Source organism: Triticum aestivum, chromosome 2B (assembly GCF_018294505.1).
Source record: "Triticum aestivum cultivar Chinese Spring chromosome 2B, IWGSC CS RefSeq v2.1, whole genome shotgun sequence".
In the NCBI taxonomy this organism is placed as follows: Eukaryota; Viridiplantae; Streptophyta; class Magnoliopsida; order Poales; family Poaceae; genus Triticum; species Triticum aestivum.
Genome location: NC_057798.1, coordinates 645831041 through 645845471, shown reverse-complemented (window position 1 = coordinate 645845471; position 14431 = coordinate 645831041). Strand labels below are relative to the sequence as shown.

At 48.2% G+C, this 14431-nt stretch overlaps 1 pseudogene; it reads left to right on the top strand.

Annotated features, from left to right (window-relative positions):
- The first annotated feature begins 2191 nt into the window (after window positions 1-2191).
- Window positions 2192-7787, top strand: LOC123041879 (ent-kaur-16-ene synthase, chloroplastic-like; annotated as a pseudogene).
- The last annotated feature ends 6644 nt before the right edge of the window (window positions 7788-14431 follow it).

Here is a 14431-nt window from a genome sequence, read left to right as displayed (position 1 = left end):
ACACAAGTAAAGGAAAATAATATGGCAATGTGTGTGCTGATTGGCGTACGTAACCAATATCAGCCCAATAGTCCAAATAAACGTGAAAGGACGGGCGATCCAACCGAACGTTATCCTGCCGTGCGTGAGCAAAACAGGATGGCTGGACACGGACCGTGGTACGTGACCAAACTAATGGAAAAAAACATCAAATATGAGATGAAACCAAAAATATCACCTCCTTTTAATAGCAGGTATATATATATATATATATATATATATATATATAGAGAGAGAGAGAGAGAGAGAGAGAGAGAGAGAGATTTAGAAGAAACTCTGGTTTGCTCGTTTCCTTTTCGTCACCTTCGGAAGAGAGCGACCAGTCGCTCCTCTAGTCGGAATTATTGCTGTCAATAGTTAGTGACTAATTTACATCCTTATGTACTTGTATATAAGATCAGATTCTCACCATTGAGACAGAGAAATAGTTATTTCTCAATGAGCCACAGAAATAACATAACCAATTTACAAATATTTTATATATATATATAAACAAACATGTGAAGGCTTACTTAAGAATGTGGAGAAATACTGTGTGGTTCAAACCATGCGGTCCGGCTCCACTCTCCATTGCCATTGGATCTCTTATTAAGACAGTCAGCTGCATTTGACAGGTGCTGGTAATCTATGTACATGTTTTTTTTTTCAAGTAATATTATTTTTGAGGTTTTGTGACATGTTTGTTCGCAACCTATCACTTAGAATCTGGGCATGGGCAGCCCGATCTGACAGCCCGAGCCTGAAGCTCGACAGTTCGGCCGGCTTGGGCTTCAGTTTATGACCCAAAAGCTCTATAAAGCCTAAAATGCCTTAAAAGAAGGGTTTAAGTGAAAAGTATATAAATCATTTAATTAATATTTTAAATATAAAATGCTATCTTTTTACTTTTCATACTAGGCAAGACCAGCCTTGGGATTTTAGGGTCAGGCTATTTAATGCACAACCCATGGAATTACCAGGTCAATTGTCAGTGTACATACACAATTTAACAAGTGATACCATGATAGCCAAGAAGAGAAAGGGCTTGCAATCTATCTCAGAGGGCGGCGCTTTAGCTCGCGGGAGCATATGCTATCTGAATGAACAGTAAATCAAAAAATATATCAAACAAAACTCTAAAAAGTGTAGCGAACCGGGACTAAAGATTTTGGGATTTAGTCCCAGCCCTTTAGTCCCGGTTCCAGAACCGGGACTGAAGGCCCTCTGAAACCGGGGATTAAAGGCCCGTTTTCTACCACTGTGTGTACGTGTATGAGAGTTGTGCGTTTCTGGCCTGTGGTAAATCAATTAGCTTGGCTAGCTTCGCATAGCAGGATCGATCAAGTTGCTTACTGCTCTAAACGTGTGCGTCTCGCTGTTTCAATCGGAGTACCTTCATGGAAGATTATCATGAGTGAAGGAAAGAAGCGGAGGAGCATGGAGGCGAGGCCATGGCTGCCGGAGGCGGCGGCCTCAGCAGACGCTCGCGGCGAGGTGCTCCTGTAGAGAGAGAGAGAGGGAGGGAGGGAGGGAGGGGGAGGGGGAGAGGGAGGGAGAGAGAGAAGATGAGGTGGTGAGTTCAACGGTCAAAACCATGTCAAGTCAGCACAAAATCACCTGAAGCAATCCAAGGGATCTAAATTTTCTGGTTTCAACCATTGAGGGATTAGACTTTGCTGGTTTTAGAGTTGAGGGACCATTTGTAGACTACCGAAAAAGTTGAGGGACAGAAAATATACTTTTCTCATATCAAGTTAGATTTGCTAGAAAAAAATCCTATTCTCCATTAGCTGCACAAGAATGAATATACACTTTAATTTTTTTGTATGCCTGAGAGTAGCATCCTCTGCAGTGTTTACATGAGCAATGTCCCTAGCCTGAAAAAAAATAACATGGGTGATGTCCCAATTTCCTCAAACATTTATTTTTTATGGGATGTGCCAATTGATTTGTGAAATACATCTCCTATCTTCAATCAGCAAATGTGGAGGAGGCATCTGGCGAAGAAAATGCATGTCTACAAAACATGGTATGTAGTATGTACATCACTATCAATCATTGTTGCGGTGATGTTTGAGGCTCTTGTCACATGATTCTAGTTTCAACTAAATTAGGAGCGGAAGGCTAGAATAAGGAAGCAGCTCCTGGAACCTGAGTTGTTGCCATCTTCCTACGACACCGCGTGGGTGGCTATGGTGCCCTTGCCGGGCTCTCCTCAAGTTCCATGCTCCCCAAAATGTGTTGAGTGGATCCTACAAAACCAGCAGAGCAATGGATCTTGGGGTCTCATCCAAATGGACTCCTCCGTCAACAAGGATGTCCTCTCATCCACATTGCCTTGTGTGCTGGCACTTAGGAGATGGAATGTTGGTGGTGAGCATATCAAGAGAGGTATGAACAAAGATGAATTTGCCTACCCTTTATTGTTGTTTTACTGTCTTGTATCTCAAGTTTTGCCAAACTAATGTGGCCTTGATGCGATAAAAATGGTACTGGCGGGACTATGTTTCATCAGAAGAAAATTCTCTATTGTTACGAATGAGCAGAGTGATACCCCTATAGGCTTCAATATCACGTTTTCGGGTATGCTTAGCCTTGGGACTGAGATGGGTTTGGAATTTCCGGTTGGACAAAATGATCTTGATAGGATTCTTCACCTCCGGGAGATGGAGCTGAAAAGGTTTGTCTGACAGTTCTGGCATGAAAATTGTGTTGTACTCTTTCTTTTCTGGCCATGTTTACACTTCAGGGATAGATGATTTTGAAAGATAGGTTTTTGGGACTGGCTATTTTTCTCTTGTAGAAGATGAACATTTTTCAGTGCGAAGTTCATTTTTTTAATGATTCTCTAAGAACCATGACTTGAAGGAGAAAAGGACCACATGTTAGCACATTTGTCTTTTCCTTAATGAAATGGGCAACCAGAATTTGAGTTAGACATGTATTACCTCTGATTATTATTTCAAAAGTTTGTATCTTATACATATGGACTTTATTCAGACTTCTTGGGGATAAATCTGATGGGAGAAAAGAATATATGGCTTATGTTGCTGAAGGGCTAGGAAACCTGCTCGACTGGAATCAAGTTATGAAGTTCCATATGAAGAATGGGTCGTCGTTCAACTCTCCTTCCACAACTGTTGTTGCGCTAATCCACAATTTTGATGACAAAGCCCTATAGTACCTAAATTTGTTTGTCAGTAAATTTGGTGGTTCAGGTCGGTCTAGCTACCTTTCTTTGTGAGGAATTTGTAAGCTCTTTAGACTGTGGCTAAATACCTAACAATATTAGAATTTTGCAGTGCCAACAGTTTATCCAACAAATATACATTGTCAGCTTTCATTGGTAGATTCTCTTGAAAACATCGGGATATCTCATCATTTTTCTAGTGAGATAAAGATCATCCTGGATGTGGCACACAGGTAACGATCGTGAATAAAGTTCTGATATTTATCTTTTGTATCTTGTAAACTTCATTGTATCCACTCTGCAGTTTCTGGTTACAGAGAGATGAGGAAATCATGCTAGATGTAGCAACATGCGCAATGGCATTCCGTCTTTTGCGAATGAATGGATATGATGTTTCCTTTACTTTCTTTGGGCGGGAATTTCCTATCTTACAAATGTTATCTTTATATTTTTTTTGTATGTTTAATTTAACTCGCTAATTTCAATACAATGCAGATGATCTGTATCATGTTGATGCATCCACCTTCCATAATTCACTTCAGGGATATTTAAATGATACAAAATCTATATTGGAATTGTACAAAGCTTCAAAAGTCAGTTTATCAGAAAATAAATTTAGCCTAGATAACATAGGCTACTGCGGTTATTGACAGAAAAATTGCTCTCCGAGCGGGTGCAAACAACGGCAATATTTCAAGAGGTCCTTACATGAAATTTAAATCTTAGAAAGTGGACTGATTCTAGCTTCTATTGGGTGTTTACTGTTTCTATGTTTTTATACTTTTAGGTTGAGTATGCTCTTAAATTTCCCTTTTATGCCACAATGGAACGTATAGGCCACAAGAGGAACATTGTGAAGGAAATATGCCCTAGAGGCAATAATAAAGTTATTATTTATTTCCTCATATCATGCTAAATGTTTATTATTCATGCTAGAATTGTATTAACCGGAAACATAATACATGTGTGAATACATGGACAAACATAGTGTCACTAGTATGCCTCTACTTGACTAGCTCGTTGATCAAAGATGGTTGAGTTTCCTAACCATAGACATGAGTTGTCATTTGATTAATGAGATCACATCATTAGGAGAATGATGTGATTGACTTGACCCATTCCGTTAGCTTAGCACTTGATTGTTTAGTTTACTGCTATAGCTTTCTTCATGACTTATACATGTTCCTATGACTATGAGATTATGCAACCCCCGATTACCAGAGGAACACTTTGTGTGCTACAAATGTCACAACGTAACTGGGTGATTATAAAGGTGCTCTACAGGTGTCTCCGATGGTACTTGTAGAGTTGGCATAGATCGAGATTAGGATTTGTCACCCCCGATTATCGGAGAGGTATCTCTGGGCCCTCTCGGTAATGCACATCACTATAAGCCTTGCAAGCAATGTGACTAATGAGTTAGTTGCGGGATGATGCATTACGGAACGAGTAAAGAGACTTGCCGGTAACGGGATTGAGCTAGGTATTGAGATACCGACGATCGAATCTCGGGCAAGTAACATACCGATGACAAAGGGAACACCGTATGTTGTTATGCGGTTTGACCGATAAAGATCTTCGTAGAATATGTAGGAACCAATATGAGCATCTAGGTTCCGCTATTGGTTATTGACCGGAGACTTGTCTCGGTCATGTCTACACAGTTCTCGAACCCGTAGGGTCCGCACGCTTAAAGTTCTGCGACGATCGGTATTATGAGTTTATATGTTTTGATGTACCGAAGGTAGTTCGGAGTCCCGGATATGATCACGGACATGACGAGGAGTCTCGAAATGGTCGAGACATAAAGATCGATATATTGGATGACTATATTCAGACAACGGAAGTGTTCTGGGTAGTTTCGGATAAAACCGGAGTGCCGGAGGGGTTACCGGAACCCCCCGGGGGTTAATGGGCCTTGTTGGGCCCTAGTGGAGAGATGAGAGGGGCCGGCCAGGGCAGGCCGTGCGCCCCCTCCCCCTTTGGTCTGAATTGGACTAGGAAGGGGTGGGTGCCCCCCTTTCCTTCTCCTTCTCCCTCTTCCTTTCCCCTTCCTAGTAGGAGTAGGAAAGAGGGGAGTCCTACTCCTACTAGGAGGAGGACTCCTCCTCCCGGCGCGCCCTACAGGGCCGGACGACCTCCCCCTTGCTCCTTTATATACGGGGGCAGGGGGCACCCTAGAACACACAAGTTGATCATTGATCTCTCCCAGCCATGTGCGGTGCCCCCCTCCACCATAATCCACCTCGATCATATCGTAGCGGTGCTTAGGCGAAGCCTTGCGTCGGTAGCTTCATCAATCGTGCTGACGAAACTCTCCTTCGAGCTCTACTGGATCGTGAGTTCGCGGGACGTCACCGAGTTGAACGTGTGTTGAACACGGAGGTGCCGTACATTCGGAACTGAGGATCGGTCGATCATGAAGACGTACGACTACATCAACCGCGTTATCATGACGCTTCCGCTATCGGTCTACGAGGGTACGTGGACACACTCTCCCCTCTCGTTGCTATGCATCACCATGATCTTGCATGTGCGTAGGATTTTTTTTAAATTAGTACGTTCCCCTATGCATTGAACACTTTGATGTTTGTGGTTCTCAAAAGCTAAAGATAGAATTTCTGTAAGAGTCTCATTTCTCAAAAAGAATAGTCTATAAAGTCATATAAATAAAGATGTCAGACATAAATTCTAGACATTTTGCTGAATCAGGCCATATCGTGTCAGCCAAGATTTCCTGGCTTTGGCTATTGAAGATTTCAGTTTTTCTCAATCTATTTACCAGGATGAACTCCTGCATCTTGAAAGGTAATGTAAAATATATGCTCTCTTGCCTTATTAATTTCCGTTCTTAGATGTTGAAAAAAAATTGTGGCAACAGTTGGGAAAGGGAATCGGCTGGACCAATTACAGTTTGCACGGCAGAAGCTGACATATTGTTATCTTGCTGCTGCTACTACTATATTTCCTCCTGAACTCTGTCTGATGCTCGCATGTCGTGGGCCAAAAATGGTGTGATCACAACTGTTGTTGATGACTTCTTCGATGTTGGGGGATCAAAAAAAGAACATGAAAACCTCGTAACATTAGTTGAGAAGTAACCCCCTTGGTCCTTCCTTTTGTAAGTGGAGTTGGCGTGTCGGGCATTGCTAACAAGTTTGGTCCCTGATTTGCTAATGTTTATCTTAGGTGGGATGATCACTCCAAAGATGAGGTCTACTCTGAGCAAGTGAAAATATTGTTTTATGTTATCTATACTACAGTCAATCAGCTTGGAGCAGTAGCTTCTGCAATACAAAACCGTGATGTTCGAAAGCACCTGATAGAATTAGTGAGTTTCCATTATGTTTGTCTATTTCTCAAAATAAAAGAAATTGTTCAGCACTGACATGTTGAATCCATCTGCAGTGGCTACAGCCGTTGAGGTCTATGATGTTGGAGGCAGAATGGCGGATGAGAAAATATGTGCCCACAGTTGAGCAATACATGTCAAATGCAGTTGTTTCCTTCACACTGGGGCCCATTGTGCTCACATCATTGTACTTTGTTGGGCCAAAGCTCTTGGGATGTGTTGTCCAAGATCAAGAATAACGAGCACAATTGGTCGTCTCCTCAATGATATCCTAGGCCTTGAGGTATTTGGGTTCCTTTTATCCTCAACTTCGTATCTACGCACGTCACGGTCGCATATGTATTCTATATTTAGTATAGCTGCATAAACATATGTTATTTTCAAGTTATATATGCTTCACACACCACAACAGGGAAATTCCTTTCATCTTAATATAAACAAATATCCTGATGGTTGCCAGAACAAACTGTAAACAGATATGTGGTGAGATAGAGACACTATAGTAATCCTCAGGACTACAAGTTCTAACAAAAATCAAAATTTGCAGTCATCCATGATCTTGTCAAGAATTTATTCTTGTAAAACACACATCTAAGTGCTTGTCTGGTATTCTTAGGAGTTCCAGGTGATGGTAGAAGACGGACTGATGTTTACTCTTAGAAGCTATAACACATCTAGTAGTTGCGTATCCTGTTATTATATAATAATAATGAAGAGAATAGTAGTAATTACTCATCACTTTTGTCTCATGTATTTTCGACATGTATGCTGTAATTTGGTACCCTGACAATCTTTTAATCTATTTATTACAGAGGGAGAACAGGGAGAGAAACCTGGATTATGTCTCACTACTTGTTCTCCACAGGGGTGGTTCTATGTCAATTGAAACGGCTAAAGAAACGATACAAAAGGCCATAGCCTCATGTAGAAAAGGCTTGCTAAAGCTGGTTCTTAGGGAAAACACAGTTGTTCCTAGGCCATGCAAGGAGCTGTTCTGGAAGATGTGCAAGATAGTTCACTTGTTCTACTCTCAGATTGATGGATTTAGCTCGCCAAACGAAACGGTGAGCGCGGTTCATGCAGTTATCAACGAGCCGCTAAAACTTCAAATCAACAATCGACCTTTGCCCATGCAGACAGAAAATTAAGGGTTCCGTGTATTTTGCCTTTTTTCTTAATGGACCAAACAATCTGATGCTCTCTTGAGAAAAAACTTATGAATTAGATAACAACCAGCAATATGGATGCACTGTGTATGTGGTACATCAGAAACAACTACTGTACTACATTTGTTATTCAACTTCGTATCTAAATATGTCACATTTGCATATGTATTATATATTTGGTATAGTTGCATAAACATATGTTATTTTTAAGTTATATGCTTCACGTAAATTCCTCGTATACACCGCAAAATTCTGTATCTGTTGCGTGGTGTTGATCTTTTCTTGTGCAAATCCTGTGCCGTTCTCGGCATTGTACTCGCTGGTGCACTTCTATGTTGATGCAAATACTCCCTCTGTCCGGAAATACTTGTCGTAGAAATGGATGCATCTAGACATATTTTAATTCTAAATAGAGTTAAATACGCTGGAGGTGCCCCAACTTGTCCTGCGCGGTCAGTTTAGTGCCTAAAGTTGGAAAATACATGAAACTAGTGCTTAAACTTGTCACATGGTGCAAATACGGTGCCTCCTTCCACATCCAAACATACGTCCAACCTGCGTGGCGTGCCTGCATAGCGGTGACCCACCTGTAAGTGGCTGAGAGCGGGAAAATGTTGGGTATACTGCACGCACGAGGATTCTTTTTACAAAACCCCCCTTATATTTTATTTAATCACATAGGAAAGACGTGAAATACATATGTTTATGGAGCCCCGATTCATCGTAAAATTTTTGTCCAATTATATCCGAGCAATGCATTCAACAAGGTAACGACGAAAAAAGATGTCTTCACTGACAGGTATAACCATGCACACGGGGCATCCACAGAGTTTAACACTCTACCCCTTGTGCATGGGTCAAGAGGTGTGCGCATGGGGTGTCCAGAGAGATTTCCTGGACCCCGTGCTCACGGGTTAAGCGGAGAGGATACCATGAGGACTTCTTCGAGAGGCTTTTGATGAAACTCTTCCACAATAGTCCAACATGCTTCATGCATCACTATGGATCATTTCTTCACATAAGATACAATGCCCTTGATGCTTCATATGAATTCTCATTCAATACCGAAGCTTAGAGAAAATCTTCATCTTCATGGCAATCATCATTAAGGCACCACCTGTGTAATATTCCTTCACATATATCTTAGTGAAAGAATTACTCCATAGAGATTGTTATTAATTACCAAACCACAGTTAGTGACTACATGCCCTTTCAATTGGTTATACAAAATATTTAGGGATGTACGAGAAGCAACAACTGTTAAAGATCACCATTGAGGCAGTACAGTTTACAGTCACCACCATCCGGACAATCGGATATGGATTACCACCACCATGCCATGGTTCATAGCACTGCCGGCCGACCACAACATGTGCGGAAAGCCAGCACCTCGACGCCGCAGTCCACATCCAACACGCACACCGGCCCCGGATGCCACATACGAGCGTCCCGGCGCATCACCCCTAGCCCTCCACGGCTCCACATCCGCGGCCGCCTACGTTGCTACTGGGAATAGCCGTTGATCACATCAGGTATGCGCCTGCGCGAGCCTGGGTGCCCTGCGCCACCCGCTCGCCATGAGAGGACAGTACTCCCCCACCACCGTAATCGGCCGCCCCGGGCTTAGCATGGCGGCTTCCTCCGACGATGACGGGGGGAGGAGGGGAGGAAGGTAGGGCGGCGGGTACTCGCGGCTAGCGTATGTGTGCCTTCTGAGTCGCCCGCACGAGGGACGACACTGGGGCTGTTTTCTGCAAGACTCGTGCTACAGTGTGGCGTTTGAGGGCACTCGGCAAGCTTCTCGATTCCAGCAGCGGGTGAATCCTTCTGCGATACATACCTTTGGCGTTAGGGCATCTCCAATGACATCCCACAAATTTTCTCCCACATTCATCCGTGAACAGAGCGGGACCAGTCCGCGCACACGGATGCGGGAGAACACCATCCAACCGTGGCCGCATACACTTTCACAACAACTCGAACCAACCGCATAGAATTCAATCAAACTGAACGAATTTTGATATAGACACAGCGGATTTCATCGAAAGTAGGATAATTTGTACATAAAACCGGACGATTTTTCGTCCGGTGAACTAAAAACACTAAACTATCCTATACTTCATGATGACCTCGTAGGTCGTGTTGGGCTGGCCGGCGGCTCCTCCTCCATCATCATTGCCCGACCCGGCGTCAGAGTCGTCATTGTCGGGCTTGGGGCGGCGGAAGGTAGCGTCGTCGCGGTAGGGCTTCCTGGCGGCCGCCTGACGCTCGCGGGTGATCCTTTCCGCTTCCTCCTATGTCGTTGGCACTATGAGCGCTGCCACCGAGGACATGGGCTGGGGGAGAGGGCGACAGTTGTTGGAGGCAGCGTCCTTGGCAGCAACAGCGATCTTGGTGAGGGACCATTCCTCATTGTACCTGGCCATCTCCGCATCGAGGCGGCAGAGATGACGCTTGGCCATATCCGACGTCGTCACGGAGCGGTCCAGGGCCCAAGCATACGGCAGGTCCGGGTCCGCCGCGATGTGTGGTGGAGGGACGTCCAAGTCTGCGAACTTGGATCGACGCGCGGCGTTGCAGCTATCCCACCAGCGCTGCTCCCGGTCGGCATACTCTTGAGCCGTCATGGCGCTTCTCGACAACGACGAGGAGCCGTCACTGCGGAGGTAGTGCAGAATGCGCTCGCACGCCTTGGGCAGGGGCGACGGCGAGCGACGCTCCTCCTTCACGACGCGTTAGTGCGGCGGCGAGAGCCACTCCACCTTGACGCGTCGGGACAGCTACGAGAGCCACTCTTCCTTTACATGGCGCCCGATTTGGACGCCCCGGCTGCGGCGGCGGAGAGCATGGAGGGGATGTCGGCTCCGGCTTCACGGGGAGGAGCACCCTCGATGGCGGAGCCGGGCCGTTGGTGTGGACGATGGAGCGGCGGAGCATAAGCTCCATTCGCTCCTTGAACTTCGCATCCGTGCCAGCATAGACCTGGCCCGGCACGGCCTGCACGGACTGTGGTGGCAGCGGCTGCTGGTCCTCCTCGTCGCCGTAGGAGATGACGATCTCCGCCCGTGTCAAGTCGCTGCCAGCCGACGAGGACGCCAGCCCCGGAGTTCGAGGGCGGCGTCTCCACGAGCCGCCAGATCCCGCCCCGGAACCGCCTGCCGACACCGATGCTCAGGACTTTCCCGTCGTCATAGATGTGGAGGGAGATGGGCGAGGAGGAGAAGGATGCGATGTGGATGACGTCGGAGCACGGCTTCAATAGCCATGGCCAGGCCATGCGAAGGGCCGGTCAGACACTTCAATGCGACGCAGCGGCAGAGTTGGTTCCTCGATAACCTGCGTTTGCATTGAAGCGGCGGACGTCGAGAGGTCAGGTCGGTCAGCGCCGCCCTCCTTCCCTCCAGTCACATCGTGGCATAAATGCCGGCCTCCGCATGCTCTGGGTCGACATGGACACGGCGCGGTAAGCGACTCGTGCATCGGAAGGAAAGCATGGGAGGGCGGGTGTGCTGGAATTTTGTCTATTTTGGGCCTAGCCCAATAGCAGTTTCAGAAATTTTTAATAAATCCTAGAGGCCCACGCAGCCCATTCATGCAAGGCAAGAGGTGGAACTAAAGTTTAGTCCCTGTAACATATTTTCAATTTGGAATGTTATACATTAGATCATCATTGCATATCATATTTTATTGCATTTTAGTTTGATCCCAGAAATTTCACGCAACTCAAGGACCTGCGGAGAGAGTTGGGAATTTCATTATTTTCTTATTTGAGTTTTTCTCAAATTTAGAAAAGGATCATTTGATTTTAATTATTTTATCTTCAAATGTTTCAATTATAAAAGTAAGATAGAGGGAATAAAATGACTTTCCCAAAATAAAGAAATATTGAGGATTTAATATTAAAATCAAATAAGATTTTATTTCGGAGTTTTGTCGCTATTTTATTTGAATTAGGAAAAATGCGCGTCTTTCAAATTTGCATCTAGGCCCCAAATAAATGTTCATCCTGTCCGGCTTATTTTTAGAGGATGGGGAAAATTTATTTCGGGATTTTTGGAGTCCGTTTAGTATTTCTTTTCTTTCTTTTTTTTCTCATCCAAATATTAAAAAAACGAGACCGACCTCGGGACGTATTCGGCCAGGACTCCGCCCGGCCGGCTCCTTTAAATAGTGCGCCCCGAGCCGCCCCAGCCCGGCCCACCCCGCTGCCCTAACCCTAGTCGCCGCCAGCCGCCGCCGCCGCCGATCGCCGCTGTCGGGGGTTGGGTGCGACATATGCCAAAGGATGGCTTATCATGGTGGGAGCGAGTAGAACGTCCCCGATGCCCGGAAGCAGGATGAGGCGTAGACACGAACGCCGGCGTACTTTCCCAGGTTCGGGGCTCTCCTAGGAGATAACACCCCTAGTCCTGCTCTACGGGGTCTCCGCATGATCACTAAGGGCACAAGAGATACAAAGTTGCTCCTTGAGCTGTATGCTAGAGGTAGGAGAAGGCAAGGCTAGCTCTCTCCTGCTCTAGGAATGTGGCTAGATCTAATGGGGGTGGGAACCCTTTGCATGGGTGCCCTGGGGGGTTTATATAGGCCTACCCTCCAGGGGTACAATGGTAATCTGGCCGGCTGCTGGGCCCGGCTATCAGCGTCTCCGGCCTCCGGCTTCTCCACCGACTACTAGGGCCCGCCGCCTGGTGGGCCCCGCCAACTGGTCTGGTACGGAGCCGACAGGCTGCTCCCGCCGCTGGCGGGTCTGGTTGGTGGCTGCTCACTGTAGTCGTGCTGCTAATGACACTGGCTTGGTCAGCTCAGTGTGGCTATAGTCCCGCCGCCTGGTGGGAGATCACTGTAGCCACACCTGGTCTCATGCGGTTAATGGCGCATGGGCTTCGAGGGAGGGGACGGCCGCCTGCTGGAGGCTGGCCCTCCCCTGGTCCGATTGGTTTGGCGTGCGCCGTCTTCTGGGTGGCACTTCCTGATAGGGCCCACAGCCTGCGGGCCGTACCGACAAGCCGTCGTGGGGAACAGGGCTCCGCCTGCCCAGAGTGATGTCAAGGGAAGGTGGCAACAGTGCCACGCCGTGCGGAGATCTCCGCTAGTACGGGACACTGTGGCCACGCTAAACCCAAGATTCGGGGGTGAGGGCATCACTGTAGCCACGCCCCATCTCGTCCTCTTAACAGGGGCACAAACTCTAAGGGCGCGAGGTGGTCGCCTGCTCGATACCGTCCTCCCTAGAGGCTAGCTGGCTGGAGCGGGCCGCTCGTGGTGCCGTCTGCTGGTGGTTGGCCTCCTTCTGGTGGCCGGCTGTTGAGCTAGCCGGCCCCCGGAGGGCGGAGCTTCAGCTTGGGGCGCAGCAAAGCGAAGCTGGCCCAAAGTCTTGATAAATCCAGGGACCCGGGTGAGGCTACCCGTGGCCCATTACTCCGACAGTAGTCCCCGAAGCCAGTGAGGCGTTGTGGTCGAGGGGTCACGAAGTCTCAGCAGCTTCCTCCCTCACCGAGCTCCGGAGAACGTTCGATCCGCCTTGTGGCTGTCCGACTGCCGGAGTCGGCTTTGGCTAGGCAAGACTGTCGGTCGTTTTTGAGCTTCAAGGCGGGAAAACGGGTGGTGTGCATGCTAAGCTTCCCGGGGCCGCCGCCCACCACGGACATGCCATGCGGCGCACGCCAGCCCGGCCAGCCTGCCATCCCACGCTCCTGATGAGACGTGACAGCGGGCCAGGCCCGCCACTACCGCGCCTCGGCACCCGGGCGGATCTGTTGTGCCGAGGGGGGCGGTTGCGATTCCCATGACCAGTCGAGGCGTGGTGAATGCGCGCGGTAAATGGGGGTCGTGGGGTCATGGGCGTAGTTAATCCCACGACCCACGCCCCGCCCCCTCGGCTTCGTAGCCCGAGGGCTATAAGTAGGGGGAGGGAGGGGTGCGGCAAATCTCGCGCGCCCCCTCCCACTCTCTCTTCTTCCTCTGCTCTCTCCTCCACCGCTGCCTCTGCCGCTCCGTGTTCCCGAGGCGCTGCTGTCGTTCGCCGCCGACGCACCCCTCCTCCTCACGCGGCTCGCTCGAAGCCATGGCGCGCGAGAAGGGCGGCGATTGGGACGGGTCCACGGTGATTGAGTATCACATCTCCTTCCTCTGCGACATGCACCGGATGCCCAACGCGGCATTCGTCAAGGCGCGGGTGACGCCGGAGGAGGAATCTCGCTGGCACTGAGGGGGAATGAGCGGGTTGTCTTCCGCTCGCACTTCCTCCGTGGCTTCGGCCTTCCGGTTAGCGGCTTCCTCCGCTCATTCCTCGACTTCAACCACCTCCAACCTCATCACCTTACGCCCAACACCGTGACCTCCATCCCTCCCTCGTAAAGATGTGGCAGCAATCCTACTTCTACGTCGAGAACGTCGACCCGGCTGTCGACTTCATCAACTTGCCGGCGCATGAGGTCGGCCCTCCCACCGGGCTTCGGCCCAACTGGGGCTACAAGCCGAAGCCGGTGTCGCCGGATGCGGTGGCCGCCATCGGCCGACTCCGGGTGCTCCAGGAGTCGGAGGTCCTCGTGGCCTCTGACCTCCTCATCGCCTTTGTGGAGCGCCGGGTCCTCTCGCTCCAGGGCCGCCCTCATCCAATCTTCCGGATGAGCGGGCACCATGACCCCAGCCGGTTGTGCATGAAGGAGATGCCGACTGCCGAGGTGGTGCGGATGGTGAATGATC